The 24,723-nt window shown below is 34.6% G+C and overlaps 8 non-coding genes across 8 annotated transcripts; all 8 read right to left on the minus strand.

Annotated features, from left to right (window-relative positions):
- Positions 1–699: 699 nt before the first annotated feature.
- On the minus strand, positions 700–771 carry TRNAG-UCC (transfer RNA glycine (anticodon UCC)). Its single transcript has one exon. It is a non-coding gene; the product is annotated as a tRNA-Gly (tRNA).
- A 3,732-nt stretch (positions 772–4,503) lies between these two features.
- On the minus strand, positions 4,504–4,576 carry TRNAW-CCA (transfer RNA tryptophan (anticodon CCA)). Its single transcript has one exon. It is a non-coding gene; the product is annotated as a tRNA-Trp (tRNA).
- A 2,585-nt stretch (positions 4,577–7,161) lies between these two features.
- TRNAG-UCC (transfer RNA glycine (anticodon UCC)) lies at positions 7,162–7,233 on the minus strand. Its single transcript has one exon. It is a non-coding gene; the product is annotated as a tRNA-Gly (tRNA).
- Positions 7,234–11,043: 3,810 nt separating this feature from the next.
- TRNAG-UCC (transfer RNA glycine (anticodon UCC)) lies at positions 11,044–11,115 on the minus strand. Its single transcript has one exon. It is a non-coding gene; the product is annotated as a tRNA-Gly (tRNA).
- A 1,869-nt stretch (positions 11,116–12,984) lies between these two features.
- TRNAG-UCC (transfer RNA glycine (anticodon UCC)) lies at positions 12,985–13,056 on the minus strand. The gene has a single exon. It is a non-coding gene; the product is annotated as a tRNA-Gly (tRNA).
- Positions 13,057–16,290: 3,234 nt separating this feature from the next.
- Positions 16,291–16,362, minus strand: TRNAG-UCC (transfer RNA glycine (anticodon UCC)). Its single transcript has one exon. It is a non-coding gene; the product is annotated as a tRNA-Gly (tRNA).
- Positions 16,363–18,231: 1,869 nt separating this feature from the next.
- Positions 18,232–18,303, minus strand: TRNAG-UCC (transfer RNA glycine (anticodon UCC)). Its single transcript has one exon. It is a non-coding gene; the product is annotated as a tRNA-Gly (tRNA).
- A 5,750-nt stretch (positions 18,304–24,053) lies between these two features.
- TRNAG-UCC (transfer RNA glycine (anticodon UCC)) lies at positions 24,054–24,125 on the minus strand. Its single transcript has one exon. It is a non-coding gene; the product is annotated as a tRNA-Gly (tRNA).
- Positions 24,126–24,723: the final 598 nt, after the last annotated feature.

A 24,723-nucleotide genomic window follows, 5' to 3' on the forward strand; every position in this document is an offset into this window, starting at 1 on the left:
CGGGTCAACTGCTTTGGAAGACAGCTATGCTCACCACTATACCACCAATGCTTCCCGGTTTTCAAAAGGGCATTTGTTAGTCAAATCTGTAAGCCACAACACCTGATTGTATGATTTCAATGCTCTACACTGTTAATCCATTAATTGACTGCAATGCACTTCTTTTGATGATGGAAAATATTAATACAATGCACAAATTAGGTTAAAAATGCAAATGAATAAATAAACATGATGTACACTGAAGTCCACTTTTTGGCACTTTTGGAAAAGAGAATTTGAATCAAATGTTAAAGCAGATAATAGGAAAATATATTTAATAGCCTAATTTACATAAGACTATTCAGAGTTGGATATTTTTAAGATGCCATAAATCTAGTATTCTCTGAATGACAAAGCCATGACTCTGTCCATATCCCATAAGTGCTACACATACCAAGAAAGCTTCCCATTTGTTGAAAGGGCATTTCTTGGTCAGTGTATTCCTGATTTCTTCAAAACAAGAAACATTCTCTAAGGAGCTTATGATCTTAAAAAATGAAAAGAATACACAAGAAAAATCATGCGTTGGCCAGTGCTACACATACCAACAAAGCTTCCCGTTTTTTGAAAGGGCATTTCTTGGTCAGTGTATTCCTAATTCCTTCAAAACAAGAATAATTCTCTAAGGAGTTTATGATCTTAAAAATTGAATACAAACTATGCGTTGGCCGGGAATCGAACCCGGGTCAACTGCTTGGAAGGCAGCTATGCTCACCACTATACCACCAATGCTTCCCTGTTTTCAAAAGGGCATTTGTTAGTCAAATCTGTAAGCCACAAGACCTGATTGTATGATTTCAATGCTCTACACTGTTAATCCATTAATTGACTGCAATGCACTTCTTTTGATGATGGAAAATATTAATGCAATGCACAAATTAGGTTAAAAATGCAAATGAATAAATAAACATGATGTACACTGAAGTCCACTTTTTGGCACTTTTGGAAAAGAGAATTTGAATAACATGCTAAAGCAGATAATAGGAAAATATATTTAATAGCCTAATTTACATAAGACTATTCAGAGCTGGATATTTTTAAGATGCCATAAATCTAATATTCTCTGAATGACAAAGCCATGACTCTGTCCATATCCCATAAGTGCTACACATACCAACAAAGCTTCCCATTTGTTGAAAGGGCATTTCTTGGACAGTGTATTCCTGATTTCTTCAAAACAAGAAACATTCTCTAAGGAGCTTATGATCTGAAAAAATGAAAAGAATACACAAGAAAAATCATGCGTTGGCCAGTGCTACACATACCAACAAAGCTTCCCGTTTTTTGAAAGGGCATTTCTTGGTCAGTGTATTCCTAATTCCTTCAAAACAAGAAAAATTCTCAAAGGAGCTTATGCTCACCACTATACCACCAACGCTTCCCGGTTTTCAAAAGGGCATTTGTTAGTCAAATCTGTAAGCCACAACACCTGATTGTATGATTTCAATGCTCTACACTGTTAATCCATTAATTGACTGCAATGCACTTCTTTTGATGATGGAAAATATTAATACAATGCACACATTAGGTTAAAAATGCAAATGAATAAATAAACATGATGTACACTGAAGTCCACTTTTTGGCACTTTTGGAAAAGAGAATTTGAATAACATGCTAAAGCAGATAATAGGAAAATATATTTAATAGCCTAATTTACATAAGACTATTCAGAGCTGGATATTTTTAAGATGCCATAAATCTAATATTCTCTGAATGACAAAGCCATGACTCTGTCCATATCCCATAAGTGCTACACATACCAACAAAGCTTCCCATTTGTTGAAAGGGCATTTCTTGGACAGTGTATTCCTGATTTCTTCAAAACAAGAAACATTCTCTAAGGAGCTTATGATCTGAAAAAATGAAAAGAATACACAAGAAAAATCATGCGTTGGCCAGTGCTACACATACCAACAAAGCTTCCCGTTTTTTGAAAGGGCATTTCTTGGTCAGTGTATTCCTAATTCCTTCAAAACAAGAAAAATTCTCAAAGGAGCTTATGCTCACCACTATACCACCAACGCTTCCCGGTTTTCAAAAGGGCATTTGTTAGTCAAATCTGTAAGCCACAACACCTGATTGTATGATTTCAATGCTCTACACTGTTAATCCATTAATTGACTGCAATGCACTTCTTTTGATGATGGAAAATATTAATGCAATGCACAAATTAGGTTAAAAATGCAAATGAATAAATAAACATGATGTACACTGAAGTCCACTTTTTGGCACTTTTGGAAAAGAGAATTTGAATAACATGCTAAAGCAGATAATAGGAAAATATATTTAATAGCCTAATTTACATAAGACTATTCAGAGCTGGATATTTTTAAGATGCCATAAATCTAATATTCTCTGAATGACAAAGCCATGACTCTGTCCATATCCCATAAGTGCTACACATACCAACAAAGCTTCCCATTTGTTGAAAGGGCATTTCTTGGACAGTGTATTCCTGATTTCTTCAAAACAAGAAACATTCTCTAAGGAGCTTATGATCTGAAAAAATGAAAAGAATACACAAGAAAAATCATGCGTTGGCCAGTGCTACACATACCAACAAAGCTTCCCGTTTTTTGAAAGGGCATTTCTTGGTCAGTGTATTCCTAATTCCTTCAAAACAAGAAAAATTCTCAAAGGAGCTTATGCTCACCACTATACCACCAACGCTTCCCGGTTTTCAAAAGGGCATTTGTTAGTCAAATCTGTAAGCCACAACACCTGATTGTATGATTTCAATGCTCTACACTGTTAATCCATTAATTGACTGCAATGCACTTCTTTTGATGATGGAAAATATTAATACAATGCACACATTAGGTTAAAAATGCAAATGAATAAATAAACATGATGTACACTGAAGTCCACTTTTTGGCACTTTTGGAAAAGAGAATTTGAATAACATGCTAAAGCAGATAATAGGAAAATATATTTAATAGCCTAATTTACATAAGACTATTCAGAGCTGGATATTTTTAAGATGCCATAAATCTAATATTCTCTGAATGACAAAGCCATGACTCTGTCCATATCCCATAAGTGCTACACATACCAACAAAGCTTCCCATTTGTTGAAAGGGCATTTCTTGGACAGTGTATTCCTGATTTCTTCAAAACAAGAAACATTCTCTAAGGAGCTTATGATCTGAAAAAATGAAAAGAATACACAAGAAAAATCATGCGTTGGCCAGTGCTACACATACCAACAAAGCTTCCCGTTTTTTGAAAGGGCATTTCTTGGTCAGTGTATTCCTAATTCCTTCAAAACAAGAAAAATTCTCAAAGGAGCTTATGCTCACCACTATACCACCAACGCTTCCCGGTTTTCAAAAGGGCATTTGTTAGTCAAATCTGTAAGCCACAACACCTGATTGTATGATTTCAATGCTCTACACTGTTAATCCATTAATTGACTGCAATGCACTTCTTTTGATGATGGAAAATATTAATACAATGCACACATTAGGTTAAAAATGCAAATGAATAAATAAACATGATGTACACTGAAGTCCACTTTTTGGCACTTTTGGAAAAGAGAATTTGAATCACATGTTAAAGCAGATAATAGGAAAATATATTTAATAGCCTAATTTACATAAGACTGTTCAGAGCTGGATATTTTTAAGATGCCATTAATCTAGTATTCTCTGAATGACAAAGCCATGACTCTGTCCATACCCCATAAGTGCTACACATACCAACAAAGCTTCCCATTTGTTGAAAGGGCATTTCTTGGTCAGTGTATTCCTGATTTCTTCAAAACAAGAAACATTCTCTAAGGAGCTTATGATCTTAAAAAATGAAAAGAATACACAAGAAAAATCATGCGTTGGCCAGTGCTACACATACCAACAAAGCTTCCCGTTTTTTGAAAGGGCATTTCTTGGTCAGTGTATTCCTAATTCCTTCAAAACAAGAAAAATTCTCAAAGGAGCTTATTCTCACCACTATACCACCAACGCTTCCCGGTTTTCAAAAGGGCATTTGTTAGTCAAATCTGTAAGCCACAACACCTGATTGTATGATTTCAATGCTCTACACTGTTAATCCATTAATTGACTGCAATGCGCTTCTTTTGATGATGGAAAATATTAATACAATGCACAAATTAGGTTAATAATGCAAATGAATAAATAAACATGATGTACACTGAAGTCCACTTTTTGGCACTTTTGGAAAAGAGAATTTGAATCAAATGTTAAAGCAGATAATAGGAAAATATATTTAATAGCCTAATTTACATAAGACTATTCAGAGTTGGATATTTTTAAGATGCCATAAATCTAGAATTCTGTGAATGACAAAGCCATGACTCTGTCCATACCCAATAAGTGCTACACATACCAGGAAAGCTTCCCGTTTTTTGAAAAGGCATTTCTTGGTCAGTGTATTCCTAATTCCTTCAAAACAAGAAAAATTCTCAAAGGAGCTTATAATCTTAAAAAATGAATAGAATACAAACTATGCATTGGCCAGGAATCGAACCCGGGTCAACTGCTTTGGAAGACAGCTATGCTCACCACTATACCACCAATGCTTCCCGGTTTTCAAAAGGGCATTTGTTAGTCAAATCTGTAAGCCACAACACCTGATTGTATGATTTCAATGCTCTACACTGTTAATCCATTAATTGACTGCAATGCACTTCTTTTGATGATGGAAAATATTAATACAATGCACAAATTAGGTTAAAAATGCAAATGAATAAATAAACATGATGTACACTGAAGTCCACTTTTTGGCACTTTTGGAAAAGAGAATTTGAATCAAATGTTAAAGCAGATAATAGGAAAATATATTTAATAGCCTAATTTACATAAGACTATTCAGAGTTGGATATTTTTAAGATGCCATAAATCTAGTATTCTCTGAATGACAAAGCCATGACTCTGTCCATATCCCATAAGTGCTACACATACCAAGAAAGCTTCCCATTTGTTGAAAGGGCATTTCTTGGTCAGTGTATTCCTGATTTCTTCAAAACAAGAAACATTCTCTAAGGAGCTTATGATCTTAAAAAATGAAAAGAATACACAAGAAAAATCATGCGTTGGCCAGTGCTACACATATCAACAAAGCTTCCCGTTTTTTGAAAAGGCATTTCTTGGTCAGTGTATTCCTAATTCCTTCAAAACAAGAATAATTCTCTAAGGAGTTTATGATCTTAAAAATTGAATACAAACTATGCGTTGGCCAGGAATTGAACACGGGTCATGCTTGGAAGGCAGCTATGTTCACCACTATACCACCAACGCTTCCCAGTTTTCAAAAGGGCATTTGTTAGTCAAATCTGTAAGCCACAACACCTGATTGTATGATTTCAATGCGCTACACTGTTAATCCATTAATTGACTGCAATGCACTTCTTTTGATGATGGAAAATATTAATACAATGCACAAATTAGGTTAAAAATGCAAATGAATAAATACATGATGTACACTGAAGTCCACTTTTTAGCACTTTTGGAAAAGAGAATTTGAATCACATGCTAAAGCAGATAATAGGAATATATATTTAATAGCCTAATTTACATAAGACTATTCAGAGCTGGATATTTTTAAGATGCCATAAATCTAGTATTCTCTGAATGACAAAGCCATGACTCTGTCCATATCCCATAAGTGCTACACATACCAACAAAGCTTCCCATTTGTTGAAAGGGCATTTCTTGGACAGTGTATTCCTGATTTCTTCAAAACAAGAAACATTCTCTAAGGAGCTTATGATCTTAAAAAATGAAAAGAATACACAAGAAAAATCATGCGTTGGCCAGTGCTACACATACCAACAAAGCTTCCCGTTTTTTGAAAGGGCATTTCTTGGTCAGTGTATTCCTAATTCCTTCAAAACAAGAAAAATTCTCAAAGGAGCTTATGCTCACCACTATACCACCAACGCTTCCCGGTTTTCAAAAGGGCATTTGTTAGTCAAATCTGTAAGCCACAACACCTGATTGTATGATTTCAATGCTCTACACTGTTAATCCATTAATTGACTGCAATGCGCTTCTTTTGATGATGGAAAATATTAATACAATGCACAAATTAGGTTAAAAATGCAAATGAATAAATAAACATGATGTACACTGAAGTCCACTTTTTGGCACTTTTGGAAAAGAGAATTTGAATCAAATGTTAAAGCAGATAATAGGAAAATATATTTAATAGCCTAATTTACATAAGACTATTCAGAGTTGGATATTTTTAAGATGCCATAAATCTAGAATTCTGTGAATGACAAAGCCATGACTCTGTCCATACCCAATAAGTGCTACACATACCAGGAAAGCTTCCCGTTTTTTGAAAAGGCATTTCTTGGTCAGTGTATTCCTAATTCCTTCAAAACAAGAAAAATTCTCAAAGGAGCTTATAATCTTAAAAAATGAATAGAATACAAACTATGCGTTGGCCAGGAATCGAACCCGGGTCAACTGCTTTGGAAGACAGCTATGCTCACCACTATACCACCAATGCTTCCCGGTTTTCAAAAGGGCATTTGTTAGTCAAATCTGTAAGCCACAACACCTGATTGTATGATTTCAATGCTCTACACTGTTAATCCATTAATTGACTGCAATGCACTTCTTTTGATGATGGAAAATATTAATACAATGCACAAATTAGGTTAAAAATGCAAATGAATAAATAAACATGATGTACACTGAAGTCCACTTTTTGGCACTTTTGGAAAAGAGAATTTGAATCAAATGTTAAAGCAGATAATAGGAAAATATATTTAATAGCCTAATTTACATAAGACTATTCAGAGTTGGATATTTTTAAGATGCCATAAATCTAGTATTCTCTGAATGACAAAGCCATGACTCTGTCCATATCCCATAAGTGCTACACATACCAAGAAAGCTTCCCATTTGTTGAAAGGGCATTTCTTGGTCAGTGTATTCCTGATTTCTTCAAAACAAGAAACATTCTCTAAGGAGCTTATGATCTTAAAAAATGAAAAGAATACACAAGAAAAATCATGCGTTGGCCAGTGCTACACATACCAACAAAGCTTCCCGTTTTTTGAAAGGGCATTTCTTGGTCAGTGTATTCCTAATTCCTTCAAAACAAGAATAATTCTCTAAGGAGTTTATGATCTTAAAAATTGAATACAAACTATGCGTTGGCCGGGAATCGAACCCGGGTCAACTGCTTGGAAGGCAGCTATGCTCACCACTATACCACCAATGCTTCCCTGTTTTCAAAAGGGCATTTGTTAGTCAAATCTGTAAGCCACAAGACCTGATTGTATGATTTCAATGCTCTACACTGTTAATCCATTAATTGACTGCAATGCACTTCTTTTGATGATGGAAAATATTAATGCAATGCACAAATTAGGTTAAAAATGCAAATGAATAAATAAACATGATGTACACTGAAGTCCACTTTTTGGCACTTTTGGAAAAGAGAATTTGAATCACATGCTAAAGCAGATAATAGGAAAATATATTTAATAGCCTAATTTACATAAGACTATTCAGAGCTGGATATTTTTAAGATGCCATAAATCTAATATTCTCTGAATGACAAAGCCATGACTCTGTCCATATCCCATAAGTGCTACACATACCAACAAAGCTTCCCATTTGTTGAAAGGGCATTTCTTGGACAGTGTATTCCTGATTTCTTCAAAACAAGAAACATTCTCTAAGGAGCTTATGATCTGAAAAAATGAAAAGAATACACAAGAAAAATCATGCGTTGGCCAGTGCTACACATACCAACAAAGCTTCCCGTTTTTTGAAAGGGCATTTCTTGGTCAGTGTATTCCTAATTCCTTCAAAACAAGAAAAATTCTCAAAGGAGCTTATGCTCACCACTATACCACCAACGCTTCCCGGTTTTCAAAAGGGCATTTGTTAGTCAAATCTGTAAGCCACAACACCTGATTGTATGATTTCAATGCTCTACACTGTTAATCCATTAATTGACTGCAATGCACTTCTTTTGATGATGGAAAATATTAATACAATGCACAAATTAGGTTAAAAATGCAAATGAATAAATAAACATGATGTACACTGAAGTCCACTTTTTGGCACTTTTGGAAAAGAGAATTTGAATCAAATGTTAAAGCAGATAATAGGAAAATATATTTAATAGCCTAATTTACATAAGACTATTCAGAGTTGGATATTTTTAAGATGCCATAAATCTAGAATTCTGTGAATGACAAAGCCATGACTCTGTCCATACCCAATAAGTGCTACACATACCAGGAAAGCTTCCCGTTTTTTGAAAAGGCATTTCATGGTCAGTGTATTCCTAATTCCTTCAAAACAAGAAAAATTCTCAAAGGAGCTTATAATCTTAAAAAATGAATAGAATACAAACTATGCGTTGGCCAGGAATCGAACCCGGGTCAACTGCTTTGGAAGACAGCTATGCTCACCACTATATCACCAATGCTTCCCGGTTTTCAAAAGGGCATTTGTTAGTCAAATCTGTAAGCCACAACACCTGATTGTATGATTTCAATGCTCTACACTGTTAATCCATTAATTGACTGCAATGCACTTCTTTTGATGATGGAAAATATTAATACAATGCACAAATTAGGTTCAAAATGCAAATGAATAAATAAACATGATGTACACTGAAGTCCACTTTTTGGCACTTTTGGAAAAGAGAATTTGAATCAAATGTTAAAGCAGATAATAGGAAAATATATTTAATAGCCTAATTTACATAAGACTATTCAGAGTTGGATATTTTTAAGATGCCATAAATCTAGTATTCTCTGAATGACAAAGCCATGACTCTGTCCATATCCCATAAGTGCTACACATACCAAGAAAGCTTCCCATTTGTTGAAAGGGCATTTCTTGGTCAGTGTATTCCTGATTTCTTCAAAACAAGAAACATTCTCTAAGGAGCTTATGATCTTAAAAAATGAAAAGAATACACAAGAAAAATCATGCGTTGGCCAGTGCTACACATACCAACAAAGCTTCCCGTTTTTTGAAAGGGCATTTCTTGGTCAGTGTATTCCTAATTCCTTCAAAACAAGAATAATTCTCTAAGGAGTTTATGATCTTAAAAATTGAATACAAACTATGCGTTGGCTGGGAATCGAACCCGGGTCAACTGCTTGGAAGGCAGCTATGCTCACCACTATACCACCAATGCTTCCCTGTTTTCAAAAGGGCATTTGTTAGTCAAATCTGTAAGCCACAAGACCTGATTGTATGATTTCAATGCTCTACACTGTTAATCCATTAATTGACTGCAATGCACTTCTTTTGATGATGGAAAATATTAATGCAATGCACAAATTAGGTTAAAAATGCAAATGAATAAATAAACATGATGTACACTGAAGTCCACTTTTTGGCACTTTTGGAAAAGAGAATTTGAATCACATGCTAAAGCAGATAATAGGAAAATATATTTAATAGCCTAATTTACATAAGACTATTCAGAGCTGGATATTTTTAAGATGCCATAAATCTAATATTCTCTGAATGACAAAGCCATGACTCTGTCCATATCCCATAAGTGCTACACATACCAACAAAGCTTCCCATTTGTTGAAAGGGCATTTCTTGGACAGTGTATTCCTGATTTCTTCAAAACAAGAAACATTCTCTAAGGAGCTTATGATCTGAAAAAATGAAAAGAATACACAAGAAAAATCATGCGTTGGCCAGTGCTACACATACCAACAAAGCTTCCCGTTTTTTGAAAGGGCATTTCTTGGTCAGTGTATTCCTAATTCCTTCAAAACAAGAAAAATTCTCAAAGGAGCTTATGCTCACCACTATACCACCAACGCTTCCCGGTTTTCAAAAGGGCATTTGTTAGTCAAATCTGTAAGCCACAACACCTGATTGTATGATTTCAATGCTCTACACTGTTAATCCATTAATTGACTGCAATGCACTTCTTTTGATGATGGAAAATATTAATACAATGCACAAATTAGGTTAAAAATGCAAATGAATAAATAAACATGATGTACACTGAAGTCCACTTTTTGGCACTTTTGGAAAAGAGAATTTGAATCAAATGTTAAAGCAGATAATAGGAAAATATATTTAATAGCCTAATTTACATAAGACTATTCAGAGTTGGATATTTTTAAGATGCCATAAATCTAGAATTCTGTGAATGACAAAGCCATGACTCTGTCCATACCCAATAAGTGCTACACATACCAGGAAAGCTTCCCGTTTTTTGAAAAGGCATTTCATGGTCAGTGTATTCCTAATTCCTTCAAAACAAGAAAAATTCTCAAAGGAGCTTATAATCTTAAAAAATGAATAGAATACAAACTATGCGTTGGCCAGGAATCGAACCCGGGTCAACTGCTTTGGAAGACAGCTATGCTCACCACTATATCACCAATGCTTCCCGGTTTTCAAAAGGGCATTTGTTAGTCAAATCTGTAAGCCACAACACCTGATTGTATGATTTCAATGCTCTACACTGTTAATCCATTAATTGACTGCAATGCACTTCTTTTGATGATGGAAAATATTAATACAATGCACAAATTAGGTTCAAAATGCAAATGAATAAATAAACATGATGTACACTGAAGTCCACTTTTTGGCACTTTTGGAAAAGAGAATTTGAATCAAATGTTAAAGCAGATAATAGGAAAATATATTTAATAGCCTAATTTACATAAGACTATTCAGAGTTGGATATTTTTAAGATGCCATAAATCTAGTATTCTCTGAATGACAAAGCCATGACTCTGTCCATATCCCATAAGTGCTACACATACCAAGAAAGCTTCCCATTTGTTGAAAGGGCATTTCTTGGTCAGTGTATTCCTGATTTCTTCAAAACAAGAAACATTCTCTAAGGAGCTTATGATCTTAAAAAATGAAAAGAATACACAAGAAAAATCATGCGTTGGCCAGTGCTACACATACCAACAAAGCTTCCCGTTTTTTGAAAGGGCATTTCTTGGTCAGTGTATTCCTAATTCCTTCAAAACAAGAATAATTCTCTAAGGAGTTTATGATCTTAAAAATTGAATACAAACTATGCGTTGGCCGGGAATTGAACCCGGGTCAACTGCTTGGAAGGCAGCTATGCTCACCACTATACCACCAATGCTTCCCTGTTTTCAAAAGGGCATTTGTTAGTCAAATCTGTAAGCCACAAGACCTGATTGTATGATTTCAATGCTCTACACTGTTAATCCATTAATTGACTGCAATGCACTTCTTTTGATGATGGAAAATATTAATGCAATGCACAAATTAGGTTAAAAATGCAAATGAATAAATAAACATGATGTACACTGAAGTCCACTTTTTGGCACTTTTGGAAAAGAGAATTTGAATCACATGCTAAAGCAGATAATAGGAAAATATATTTAATAGCCTAATTTACATAAGACTATTCAGAGCTGGATATTTTTAAGATGCCATAAATCTAATATTCTCTGAATGACAAAGCCATGACTCTGTCCATATCCCATAAGTGCTACACATACCAACAAAGCTTCCCATTTGTTGAAAGGGCATTTCTTGGACAGTGTATTCCTGATTTCTTCAAAACAAGAAACATTCTCTAAGGAGCTTATGATCTGAAAAAATGAAAAGAATACACAAGAAAAATCATGCGTTGGCCAGTGCTACACATACCAACAAAGCTTCCCGTTTTTTGAAAGGGCATTTCTTGGTCAGTGTATTCCTAATTCCTTCAAAACAAGAAAAATTCTCAAAGGAGCTTATGCTCACCACTATACCACCAACGCTTCCCGGTTTTCAAAAGGGCATTTGTTAGTCAAATCTGTAAGCCACAACACCTGATTGTATGATTTCAATGCTCTACACTGTTAATCCATTAATTGACTGCAATGCACTTCTTTTGATGATGGAAAATATTAATACAATGCACAAATTAGGTTAAAAATGCAAATGAATAAATAAACATGATGTACACTGAAGTCCACTTTTTGGCACTTTTGGAAAAGAGAATTTGAATCAAATGTTAAAGCAGATAATAGGAAAATATATTTAATAGCCTAATTTACATAAGACTATTCAGAGTTGGATATTTTTAAGATGCCATAAATCTAGAATTCTGTGAATGACAAAGCCATGACTCTGTCCATACCCAATAAGTGCTACACATACCAGGAAAGCTTCCCGTTTTTTGAAAAGGCATTTCATGGTCAGTGTATTCCTAATTCCTTCAAAACAAGAAAAATTCTCAAAGGAGCTTATAATCTTAAAAAATGAATAGAATACAAACTATGCGTTGGCCAGGAATCGAACCCGGGTCAACTGCTTTGGAAGACAGCTATGCTCACCACTATATCACCAATGCTTCCCGGTTTTCAAAAGGGCATTTGTTAGTCAAATCTGTAAGCCACAACACCTGATTGTATGATTTCAATGCTCTACACTGTTAATCCATTAATTGACTGCAATGCACTTCTTTTGATGATGGAAAATATTAATACAATGCACAAATTAGGTTCAAAATGCAAATGAATAAATAAACATGATGTACACTGAAGTCCACTTTTTGGCACTTTTGGAAAAGAGAATTTGAATCAAATGTTAAAGCAGATAATAGGAAAATATATTTAATAGCCTAATTTACATAAGACTATTCAGAGTTGGATATTTTTAAGATGCCATAAATCTAGTATTCTCTGAATGACAAAGCCATGACTCTGTCCATATCCCATAAGTGCTACACATACCAAGAAAGCTTCCCATTTGTTGAAAGGGCATTTCTTGGTCAGTGTATTCCTGATTTCTTCAAAACAAGAAACATTCTCTAAGGAGCTTATGATCTTAAAAAATGAAAAGAATACACAAGAAAAATCATGCGTTGGCCAGTGCTACACATACCAACAAAGCTTCCCGTTTTTTGAAAGGGCATTTCTTGGTCAGTGTATTCCTAATTCCTTCAAAACAAGAATAATTCTCTAAGGAGTTTATGATCTTAAAAATTGAATACAAACTATGCGTTGGCCGGGAATTGAACCCGGGTCAACTGCTTGGAAGGCAGCTATGCTCACCACTATACCACCAATGCTTCCCTGTTTTCAAAAGGGCATTTGTTAGTCAAATCTGTAAGCCACAAGACCTGATTGTATGATTTCAATGCTCTACACTGTTAATCCATTAATTGACTGCAATGCACTTCTTTTGATGATGGAAAATATTAATGCAATGCACAAATTAGGTTAAAAATGCAAATGAATAAATAAACATGATGTACACTGAAGTCCACTTTTTGGCACTTTTGGAAAAGAGAATTTGAATCACATGCTAAAGCAGATAATAGGAAAATATATTTAATAGCCTAATTTACATAAGACTATTCAGAGCTGGATATTTTTAAGATGCCATAAATCTAATATTCTCTGAATGACAAAGCCATGACTCTGTCCATATCCCATAAGTGCTACACATACCAACAAAGCTTCCCATTTGTTGAAAGGGCATTTCTTGGACAGTGTATTCCTGATTTCTTCAAAACAAGAAACATTCTCTAAGGAGCTTATGATCTGAAAAAATGAAAAGAATACACAAGAAAAATCATGCGTTGGCCAGTGCTACACATACCAACAAAGCTTCCCGTTTTTTGAAAGGGCATTTCTTGGTCAGTGTATTCCTAATTCCTTCAAAACAAGAAAAATTCTCAAAGGAGCTTATGCTCACCACTATACCACCAACGCTTCCCGGTTTTCAAAAGGGCATTTGTTAGTCAAATCTGTAAGCCACAACACCTGATTGTATGATTTCAATGCTCTACACTGTTAATCCATTAATTGACTGCAATGCACTTCTTTTGATGATGGAAAATATTAATACAATGCACAAATTAGGTTAAAAATGCAAATGAATAAATAAACATGATGTACACTGAAGTCCACTTTTTGGCACTTTTGGAAAAGAGAATTTGAATCAAATGTTAAAGCAGATAATAGGAAAATATATTTAATAGCCTAATTTACATAAGACTATTCAGAGTTGGATATTTTTAAGATGCCATAAATCTAGTATTCTCTGAATGACAAAGCCATGACTCTGTCCATATCCCATAAGTGCTACACATACCAAGAAAGCTTCCCATTTGTTGAAAGGGCATTTCTTGGTCAGTGTATTCCTGATTTCTTCAAAACAAGAAACATTCTCTAAGGAGCTTATGATCTTAAAAAATGAAAAGAATACACAAGAAAAATCATGCGTTGGCCAGTGCTACACATACCAACAAAGCTTCCCGTTTTTTGAAAGGGCATTTCTTGGTCAGTGTATTCCTAATTCCTTCAAAACAAGAATAATTCTCTAAGGAGTTTATGATCTTAAAAATTGAATACAAACTATGCGTTGACCCGGGAATCGAACCCGGGTCATGCTTGGAAGGCAGCTATGCTCACCACTATACCACCAATGCTTCCCTGTTTTCAAAAGGGCATTTGTTAGTCAAATCTGTAAGCCACAAGACCTGATTGTATGATTTCAATGCTCTACACTGTTAATCCATTAATTGACTGCAATGCACTTCTTTTGATGATGGAAAATATTAATGCAATGCACAAATTAGGTTAAAAATGCAAATGAATAAATAAACATGATGTACACTGAAGTCCACTTTTTGGCACTTTTGGAAAAGAGAATTTGAATCACATGCTAAAGCAGATAATAGGAAAATATATTTAATAGCCTAATTTACATAAGACTATTCAGAGCTGGATATTTTTAAGATGCCATAAATCTAATATTCTCTGAATGACAAAGCCATGACTCTGTCCATATCCCATAAGTGCTACACATACCAACAAAGCTTCCCATTTGTTGAAAGGGCATTTCTTGGACAGTGTATTCCTGATTTCTTCAAAACAAGAAACATTCTCTAAGGAGCTTATGATCTGAAAAAATGAAAAGAATACACAAGAAAAATCATGCGTTGGCCAGTGCTACACATACCAACAAAGCTTCCCGTTTTTTGAAAGGGCATTTCTTGGTCAGTGTATTCCTAATTCCTTCAAAACAAGAAAAATTCTCAAAGGAGCTTATGCTCACCACTATACCACCAACGCTTCCCGGTTTTCAAAAGGGCATTTGTTAGTCAAATCTGTAAGCCACAACACCTGATTGTATGATTTCAATGCTCTACACTGTTAATCCATTAATTGACTGCAATGCACTTCTTTTGATGATGGAAAATATTAATACAATGCACAAATTAGGTTAAAAATGCAAATGAATAAATAAACATGATGTACACTGAAGTCCACTTTTTGGCACTTTTGGAAAAGAGAATTTGAATCAAATGTTAAAGCAGATAATAGGAAAATATATTTAATAGCCTAATTTACATAAGACTATTCAGAGTTGGATATTTTTAAGATGCCATAAATCTAGAATTCTGTGAATGACAAAGCCATGACTCTGTCCATACCCAATAAGTGCTACACATACCAGGAAAGCTTCCCGTTTTTTGAAAAGGCATTTCATGGTCAGTGTATTCCTAATTCCTTCAAAACAAGAAAAATTCTCAAAGGAGCTTATAATCTTAAAAAATGAATAGAATACAAACTATGCGTTGGCCAGGAATCGAACCCGGGTCAACTGCTTTGGAAGACAGCTATGCTCACCACTATATCACCAATGCTTCCCGGTTTTCAAAAGGGCATTTGTTAGTCAAATCTGTAAGCCACAACACCTGATTGTATGATTTCAATGCTCTACACTGTTAATCCATTAATTGACTGCAATGCACTTCTTTTGATGATGGAAAATATTAATACAATGCACAAATTAGGTTCAAAATGCAAATGAATAAATAAACATGATGTACACTGAAGTCCACTTTTTGGCACTTTTGGAAAAGAGAATTTGAATCAAATGTTAAAGCAGATAATAGGAAAATATATTTAATAGCCTAATTTACATAAGACTATTCAGAGTTGGATATTTTTAAGATGCCATAAATCTAGTATTCTCTGAATGACAAAGCCATGACTCTGTCCATATCCCATAAGTGCTACACATACCAAGAAAGCTTCCCATTTGTTGAAAGGGCATTTCTTGGTCAGTGTATTCCTGATTTCTTCAAAACAAGAAACATTCTCTAAGGAGCTTATGATCTTAAAAAATGAAAAGAATACACAAGAAAAATCATGCGTTGGCCAGTGCTACACATACCAACAAAGCTTCCCGTTTTTTGAAAGGGCATTTCTTGGTCAGTGTATTCCTAATTCCTTCAAAACAAGAATAATTCTCTAAGGAGTTTATGATCTTAAAAATTGAATACAAACTATGCGTTGGCCGGGAATTGAACCCGGGTCAACTGCTTGGAAGGCAGCTATGCTCACCACTATACCACCAATGCTTCCCTGTTTTCAAAAGGGCATTTGTTAGTCAAATCTGTAAGCCACAAGACCTGATTGTATGATTTCAATGCTCTACACTGTTAATCCATTAATTGACTGCAATGCACTTCTTTTGATGATGGAAAATATTAATGCAATGCACAAATTAGGTTAAAAATGCAAATGAATAAATAAACATGATGTACACTGAAGTCCACTTTTTGGCACTTTTGGAAAAGAGAATTTGAATCACATGCTAAAGCAGATAATAGGAAAATATATTTAATAGCCTAATTTACATAAGACTATTCAGAGCTGGATATTTTTAAGATGCCATAAATCTAATATTCTCTGAATGACAAAGCCATGACTCTGTCCATATCCCATAAGTGCTACACATACCAACAAAGCTTCCCATTTGTTGAAAGGGCATTTCTTGGACAGTGTATTCCTGATTTCTTCAAAACAAGAAACATTCTCTAAGGAGCTTATGATCTGAAAAAATGAAAAGAATACACAAGAAAAATCATGCGTTGGCCAGTGCTACACATACCAACAAAGCTTCCCGTTTTTTGAAAGGGCATTTCTTGGTCAGTGTATTCCTAATTCCTTCAAAACAAGAAAAATTCTCAAAGGAGCTTATGCTCACCACTATACCACCAACGCTTCCCGGTTTTCAAAAGGGCATTTGTTAGTCAAATCTGTAAGCCACAACACCTGATTGTATGATTTCAATGCTCTACACTGTTAATCCATTAATTGACTGCAATGCACTTCTTTTGATGATGGAAAATATTAATACAATGCACAAATTAGGTTAAAAATGCAAATGAATAAATAAACATGATGTACACTGAAGTCCACTTTTTGGCACTTTTGGAAAAGAGAATTTGAATCAAATGTTAAAGCAGATAATAGGAAAATATATTTAATAGCCTAATTTACATAAGACTATTCAGAGTTGGATATTTTTAAGATGCCATAAATCTAGAATTCTGTGAATGACAAAGCCATGACTCTGTCCATACCCAATAAGTGCTACACATACCAGGAAAGCTTCCCGTTTTTTGAAAAGGCATTTCATGGTCAGTGTATTCCTAATTCCTTCAAAACAAGAAAAATTCTCAAAGGAGCTTATAATCTTAAAAAATGAATAGAATACAAACTATGCGTTGGCCAGGAATCGAACCCGGGTCAACTGCTTTGGAAGACAGCTATGCTCACCACTATATCACCAATGCTTCCCGGTTTTCAAAAGGGCATTTGTTAGTCAAATCTGTAAGCCACAACACCTGATTGTATGATTTCAATGCTCTACACTGTTAATCCATTAATTGACTGCAATGCACTTCTTTTGATGATGGAAAATATTAATACAATGCACAAATTAGGTTCAAAATGCAAATGAATAAATAAACATGATGTACACTGAAGTCCACTTTTTGGCACTTTTGGAAAAGAGAATTTGAATCAAATGTTAAAGCAGATAATAGGAAAATATATTTAATAGCCTAATTTACATAAGACTATTCAGAGTTGGATATTTTTAAGATGCCATAAATCTAGTATTCTCTGAATGACAAAGCCATGACTCTGTCCATATCCCATAAGTGCTACACATACCAAGAAAGCTTCCCATTTGTTGAAAGGGCATTTCTTGGTCAGTGTATTCCTGATTTCTTCAAAACAAGAAACATTCTCTAAGGAGCTTATGATCTTAAAAAATGAAAAGAATACACAAGAAAAATCATGCGTTGGCCAGTGCTACACATACCAACAAAGCTTCCCGTTTTTTGAAAGGGCATTTCTTGGTCAGTGTATTCCTAATTCCTTCAAAACAAGAATAATTCTCTAAGGAGTTTATGATCTTAAAAATTGAATACAAACTATGCGTTGGCCGGGAATTGAACCCGGGTCAACTGCTTGGAAGGCAGCTATGCTCACCACTATACCACCAATGCTTCCCTGTTTTCAAAAGGGCATTTGTTAGTCAAATCTGTAAGCCACAAGACCTGATTGTATGATTTCAATGCTCTACACTGTTAATCCATTAATTGACTGCAATGCACTTCTTTTGATGATGGAAAATATTAATGCAATGCACAAATTAGGTTAAAAATGCAAATGAATAAATAAACATGATGTACACTGAAGTCCACTTTTTGGCACTTTTGGAAAAGAGAATTTGAATCACATGCTAAAGCAGATAATAGGAAAATATATTTAATAGCCTAATTTACATAAGACTATTCAGAGCTGGATATTTTTAAGATGCCATAAATCTAATATTCTCTGAATGACAAAGCCATGACTCTGTCCATATCCCATAAGTGCTACACATACCAACAAAGCTTCCCATTTGTTGAAAGGGCATTTCTTGGACAGTGTATTCCTGATTTCTTCAAAACAAGAAACATTCTCTAAGGAGCTTATGATCTGAAAAAATGAAAAGAATACACAAGAAAAATCATGCGTTGGCCAGTGCTACACATACCAACAAAGCTTCCCGTTTTTTGAAAGGGCATTTCTTGGTCAGTGTATTCCTAATTCCTTCAAAACAAGAAAAATTCTCAAAGGAGCTTATGCTCACCACTATACCACCAACGCTTCCCGGTTTTCAAAAGGGCATTTGTTAGTCAAATCTGTAAGCCACAACACCTGATTGTATGATTTCAATGCTCTACACTGTTAATCCATTAATTGACTGCAATGCACTTCTTTTGATGATGGAAAATATTAATACAATGCACAAATTAGGTTAAAAATGCAAATGAATAAATAAACATGATGTACACTGAAGTCCACTTTTTGGCACTTTTGGAAAAGAGAATTTGAATCAAATGTTAAAGCAGATAATAGGAAAATATATTTAATAGCCTAATTTACATAAGACTATTCAGAGTTGGATATTTTTAAGATGCCATAAATCTAGTATTCTCTGAATGACAAAGCCATGACTCTGTCCATATCCCATAAGTGCTACACATACCAAGAAAGCTTCCCATTTGTTGAAAGGGCATTTCTTGGTCAGTGTATTCCTGATTTCTTCAAAACAAGAAACATTCTCTAAGGAGCTTATGATCTTAAAAAATGAAAAGAATACACAAGAAAAATCATGCGTTGGCCAGTGCTACACATACCAACAAAGCTTCCCGTTTTTTGAAAGGGCATTTCTTGGTCAGTGTATTCCTAATTCCTTCAAAACAAGAATAATTCTCTAAGGAGTTTATGATCTTAAAAATTGAATACAAACTATGCGTTGACCCGGGAATCGAACCCGGGTCATGCTTGGAAGGCAGCTATGCTCACCACTATACCACCAATGCTTCCCTGTTTTCAAAAGGGCATTTGTTAGTCAAATCTGTAAGCCACAAGACCTGATTGTATGATTTCAATGCTCTACACTGTTAATCCATTAATTGACTGCAATGCACTTCTTTTGATGATGGAAAATATTAATGCAATGCACAAATTAGGTTAAAAATGCAAATGAATAAATAAACATGATGTACACTGAAGTCCACTTTTTGGCACTTTTGGAAAAGAGAATTTGAATCACATGCTAAAGCAGATAATAGGAAAATATATTTAATAGCCTAATTTACATAAGACTATTCAGAGCTGGATATTTTTAAGATGCCATAAATCTAATATTCTCTGAATGACAAAGCCATGACTCTGTCCATATCCCATAAGTGCTACACATACCAACAAAGCTTCCCATTTGTTGAAAGGGCATTTCTTGGACAGTGTATTCCTGATTTCTTCAAAACAAGAAACATTCTCTAAGGAGCTTATGATCTGAAAAAATGAAAAGAATACACAAGAAAAATCATGCGTTGGCCAGTGCTACACATACCAACAAAGCTTCCCGTTTTTTGAAAGGGCATTTCTTGGTCAGTGTATTCCTAATTCCTTCAAAACAAGAAAAATTCTCAAAGGAGCTTATGCTCACCACTATACCACCAACGCTTCCCGGTTTTCAAAAGGGCATTTGTTAGTCAAATCTGTAAGCCACAACACCTGATTGTATGATTTCAATGCTCTACACTGTTAATCCATTAATTGACTGCAATGCACTTCTTTTGATGATGGAAAATATTAATACAATGCACAAATTAGGTTAAAAATGCAAATGAATAAATAAACATGATGTACACTGAAGTCCACTTTTTGGCACTTTTGGAAAAGAGAATTTGAATCAAATGTTAAAGCAGATAATAGGAAAATATATTTAATAGCCTAATTTACATAAGACTATTCAGAGTTGGATATTTTTAAGATGCCATAAATCTAGAATTCTGTGAATGACAAAGCCATGACTCTGTCCATACCCAATAAGTGCTACACATACCAGGAAAGCTTCCCGTTTTTTGAAAAGGCATTTCATGGTCAGTGTATTCCTAATTCCTTCAAAACAAGAAAAATTCTCAAAGGAGCTTATAATCTTAAAAAATGAATAGAATACAAACTATGCGTTGGCCAGGAATCGAACCCGGGTCAACTGCTTTGGAAGACAGCTATGCTCACCACTATATCACCAATGCTTCCCGGTTTTCAAAAGGGCATTTGTTAGTCAAATCTGTAAGCCACAACACCTGATTGTATGATTTCAATGCTCTACACTGTTAATCCATTAATTGACTGCAATGCACTTCTTTTGATGATGGAAAATATTAATACAATGCACAAATTAGGTTCAAAATGCAAATGAATAAATAAACATGATGTACACTGAAGTCCACTTTTTGGCACTTTTGGAAAAGAGAATTTGAATCAAATGTTAAAGCAGATAATAGGAAAATATATTTAATAGCCTAATTTACATAAGACTATTCAGAGTTGGATATTTTTAAGATGCCATAAATCTAGTATTCTCTGAATGACAAAGCCATGACTCTGTCCATATCCCATAAGTGCTACACATACCAAGAAAGCTTCCCATTTGTTGAAAGGGCATTTCTTGGTCAGTGTATTCCTGATTTCTTCAAAACAAGAAACATTCTCTAAGGAGCTTATGATCTTAAAAAATGAAAAGAATACACAAGAAAAATCATGCGTTGGCCAGTGCTACACATACCAACAAAGCTTCCCGTTTTTTGAAAGGGCATTTCTTGGTCAGTGTATTCCTAATTCCTTCAAAACAAGAATAATTCTCTAAGGAGTTTATGATCTTAAAAATTGAATACAAACTATGTGTTGGCCGGGAATTGAACCCGGGTCAACTGCTTGGAAGGCAGCTATGCTCACCACTATACCACCAATGCTTACCTGTTTTCAAAAGGGCATTTGTTAGTCAAATCTGTAAGCCACAAGACCTGATTGTATGATTTCAATGCTCTACACTGTTAATCCATTAATTGACTGCAATGCACTTCTTTTGATGATGGAAAATATTAATGCAATGCACAAATTAGGTTAAAAATGCAAATGAATAAATAAACATGATGTACACTGAAGTCCACTTTTTGGCACTTTTGGAAAAGAGAATTTGAATCACATGCTAAAGCAGATAATAGGAAAATATATTTAATAGCCTAATTTACATAAGACTATTCAGAGCTGGATATTTTTAAGATGCCATAAATCTAATATTCTCTGAATGACAAAGCCATGACTCTGTCCATATCCCATAAGTGCTACACATACCAACAAAGCTTCCCATTTGTTGAAAGGGCATTTCTTGGACAGTGTATTCCTGATTTCTTCAAAACAAGAAACATTCTCTAAGGAGCTTATGATCTGAAAAAATGAAAAGAATACACAAGAAAAATCATGCGTTGGCCAGTGCTACACATACCAACAAAGCTTCCCGTTTTTTGAAAGGGCATTTCTTGGTCAGTGTATTCCTAATTCCTTCAAAACAAGAAAAATTCTCAAAGGAGCTTATGCTCACCACTATACCACCAACGCTTCCCGGTTTTCAAAAGGGCATTTGTTAGTCAAATCTGTAAGCCACAACACCTGATTGTATGATTTCAATGCTCTACACTGTTAATCCATTAATTGACTGCAATGCACTTCTTTTGATGATGGAAAATATTAATACAATGCACAAATTAGGTTAAAAATGCAAATGAATAAATAAACATGATGTACACTGAAGTCCACTTTTTGGCACTTTTGGAAAAGAGAATTTGAATCAAATGTTAAAGCAGATAATAGGAAAATATATTTAATAGCCTAATTTACATAAGACTATTCAGAGTTGGATATTTTTAAGATGCCATAAATCTAGAATTCTGTGAATGACAAAGCCATGACTCTGTCCATACCCAATAAGTGCTACACATACCAGGAAAGCTTCCCGTTTTTTGAAAAGGCATTTCATGGTCAGTGTATTCCTAATTCCTTCAAAACAAGAAAAATTCTCAAAGGAGCTTATAATCTTAAAAAATGAATAGAATACAAACTATGCGTTGGCCAGGAATCGAACCCGGGTCAACTGCTTTGGAAGACAGCTATGCTCACCACTATATCACCAATGCTTCCCGGTTTTCAAAAGGGCATTTGTTAGTCAAATCTGTAAGCCACAACACCTGATTGTATGATTTCAATGCTCTACACTGTTAATCCATTAATTGACTGCAATGCACTTCTTTTGATGATGGAAAATATTAATACAATGCACAAATTAGGTTCAAAATGCAAATGAATAAATAAACATGATGTACACTGAAGTCCACTTTTTGGCACTTTTGGAAAAGAGAATTTGAATCAAATGTTAAAGCAGATAATAGGAAAATATATTTAATAGCCTAATTTACATAAGACTATTCAGAGTTGGATATTTTTAAGATGCCATAAATCTAGAATTCTGTGAATGACAAAGCCATGACTCTGTCCATACCCAATAAGTGCTACACATACCAGGAAAGCTTCCCGTTTTTTGAAAAGGCATTTCATGGTCAGTGTATTCCTAATTCCTTCAAAACAAGAAAAATTCTCAAAGGAGCTTATAATCTTAAAAAATGAATAGAATACAAACTATGCGTTGGCCAGGAATCGAACCCGGGTCAACTGCTTTGGAAGACAGCTATGCTCACCACTATATCACCAATGCTTCCCGGTTTTCAAAAGGGCATTTGTTAGTCAAATCTGTAAGCCACAACACCTGATTGTATGATTTCAATGCTCTACACTGTTAATCCATTAATTGACTGCAATGCACTTCTTTTGATGATGGAAAATATTAATACAATGCACAAATTAGGTTCAAAATGCAAATGAATAAATAAACATGATGTACACTGAAGTCCACTTTTTGGCACTTTTGGAAAAGAGAATTTGAATCAAATGTTAAAGCAGATAATAGGAAAATATATTTAATAGCCTAATTTACATAAGACTATTCAGAGTTGGATATTTTTAAGATGCCATAAATCTAGTATTCTCTGAATGACAAAGCCATGACTCTGTCCATATCCCATAAGTGCTACACATACCAAGAAAGCTTCCCATTTGTTGAAAGGGCATTTCTTGGTCAGTGTATTCCTGATTTCTTCAAAACAAGAAACATTCTCTAAGGAGCTTATGATCTTAAAAAATGAAAAGAATACACAAGAAAAATCATGCGTTGGCCAGTGCTACACATACCAACAAAGCTTCCCGTTTTTTGAAAGGGCATTTCTTGGTCAGTGTATTCCTAATTCCTTCAAAACAAGAATAATTCTCTAAGGAGTTTATGATCTTAAAAATTGAATACAAACTATGCGTTGGCCGGGAATCGAACCCGGGTCAACTGCTTGGAAGGCAGCTATGCTCACCACTATACCACCAATGCTTCCCTGTTTTCAAAAGGGCATTTGTTAGTCAAATCTGTAAGCCACAAGACCTGATTGTATGATTTCAATGCTCTACACTGTTAATCCATTAATTGACTGCAATGCACTTCTTTTGATGATGGAAAATATTAATGCAATGCACAAATTAGGTTAAAAATGCAAATGAATAAATAAACATGATGTACACTGAAGTCCACTTTTTGGCACTTTTGGAAAAGAGAATTTGAATCACATGCTAAAGCAGATAATAGGAAAATATATTTAATAGCCTAATTTACATAAGACTATTCAGAGCTGGATATTTTTAAGATGCCATAAATCTAATATTCTCTGAATGACAAAGCCATGACTCTGTCCATATCCCATAAGTGCTACACATACCAACAAAGCTTCCCATTTGTTGAAAGGGCATTTCTTGGACAGTGTATTCCTGATTTCTTCAAAACAAGAAACATTCTCTAAGGAGCTTATGATCTGAAAAAATGAAAAGAATACACAAGAAAAATCATGCGTTGGCCAGTGCTACACATACCAACAAAGCTTCCCGTTTTTTGAAAGGGCATTTCTTGGTCAGTGTATTCCTAATTCCTTCAAAAC

Source organism: Taudactylus pleione, unplaced genomic scaffold (assembly GCF_031769625.1).
Source record: "Taudactylus pleione unplaced genomic scaffold, aTauple2 ptg000050l, whole genome shotgun sequence".
NCBI lineage: Eukaryota > Metazoa > Chordata > Amphibia > Anura > Myobatrachidae > Taudactylus > Taudactylus pleione.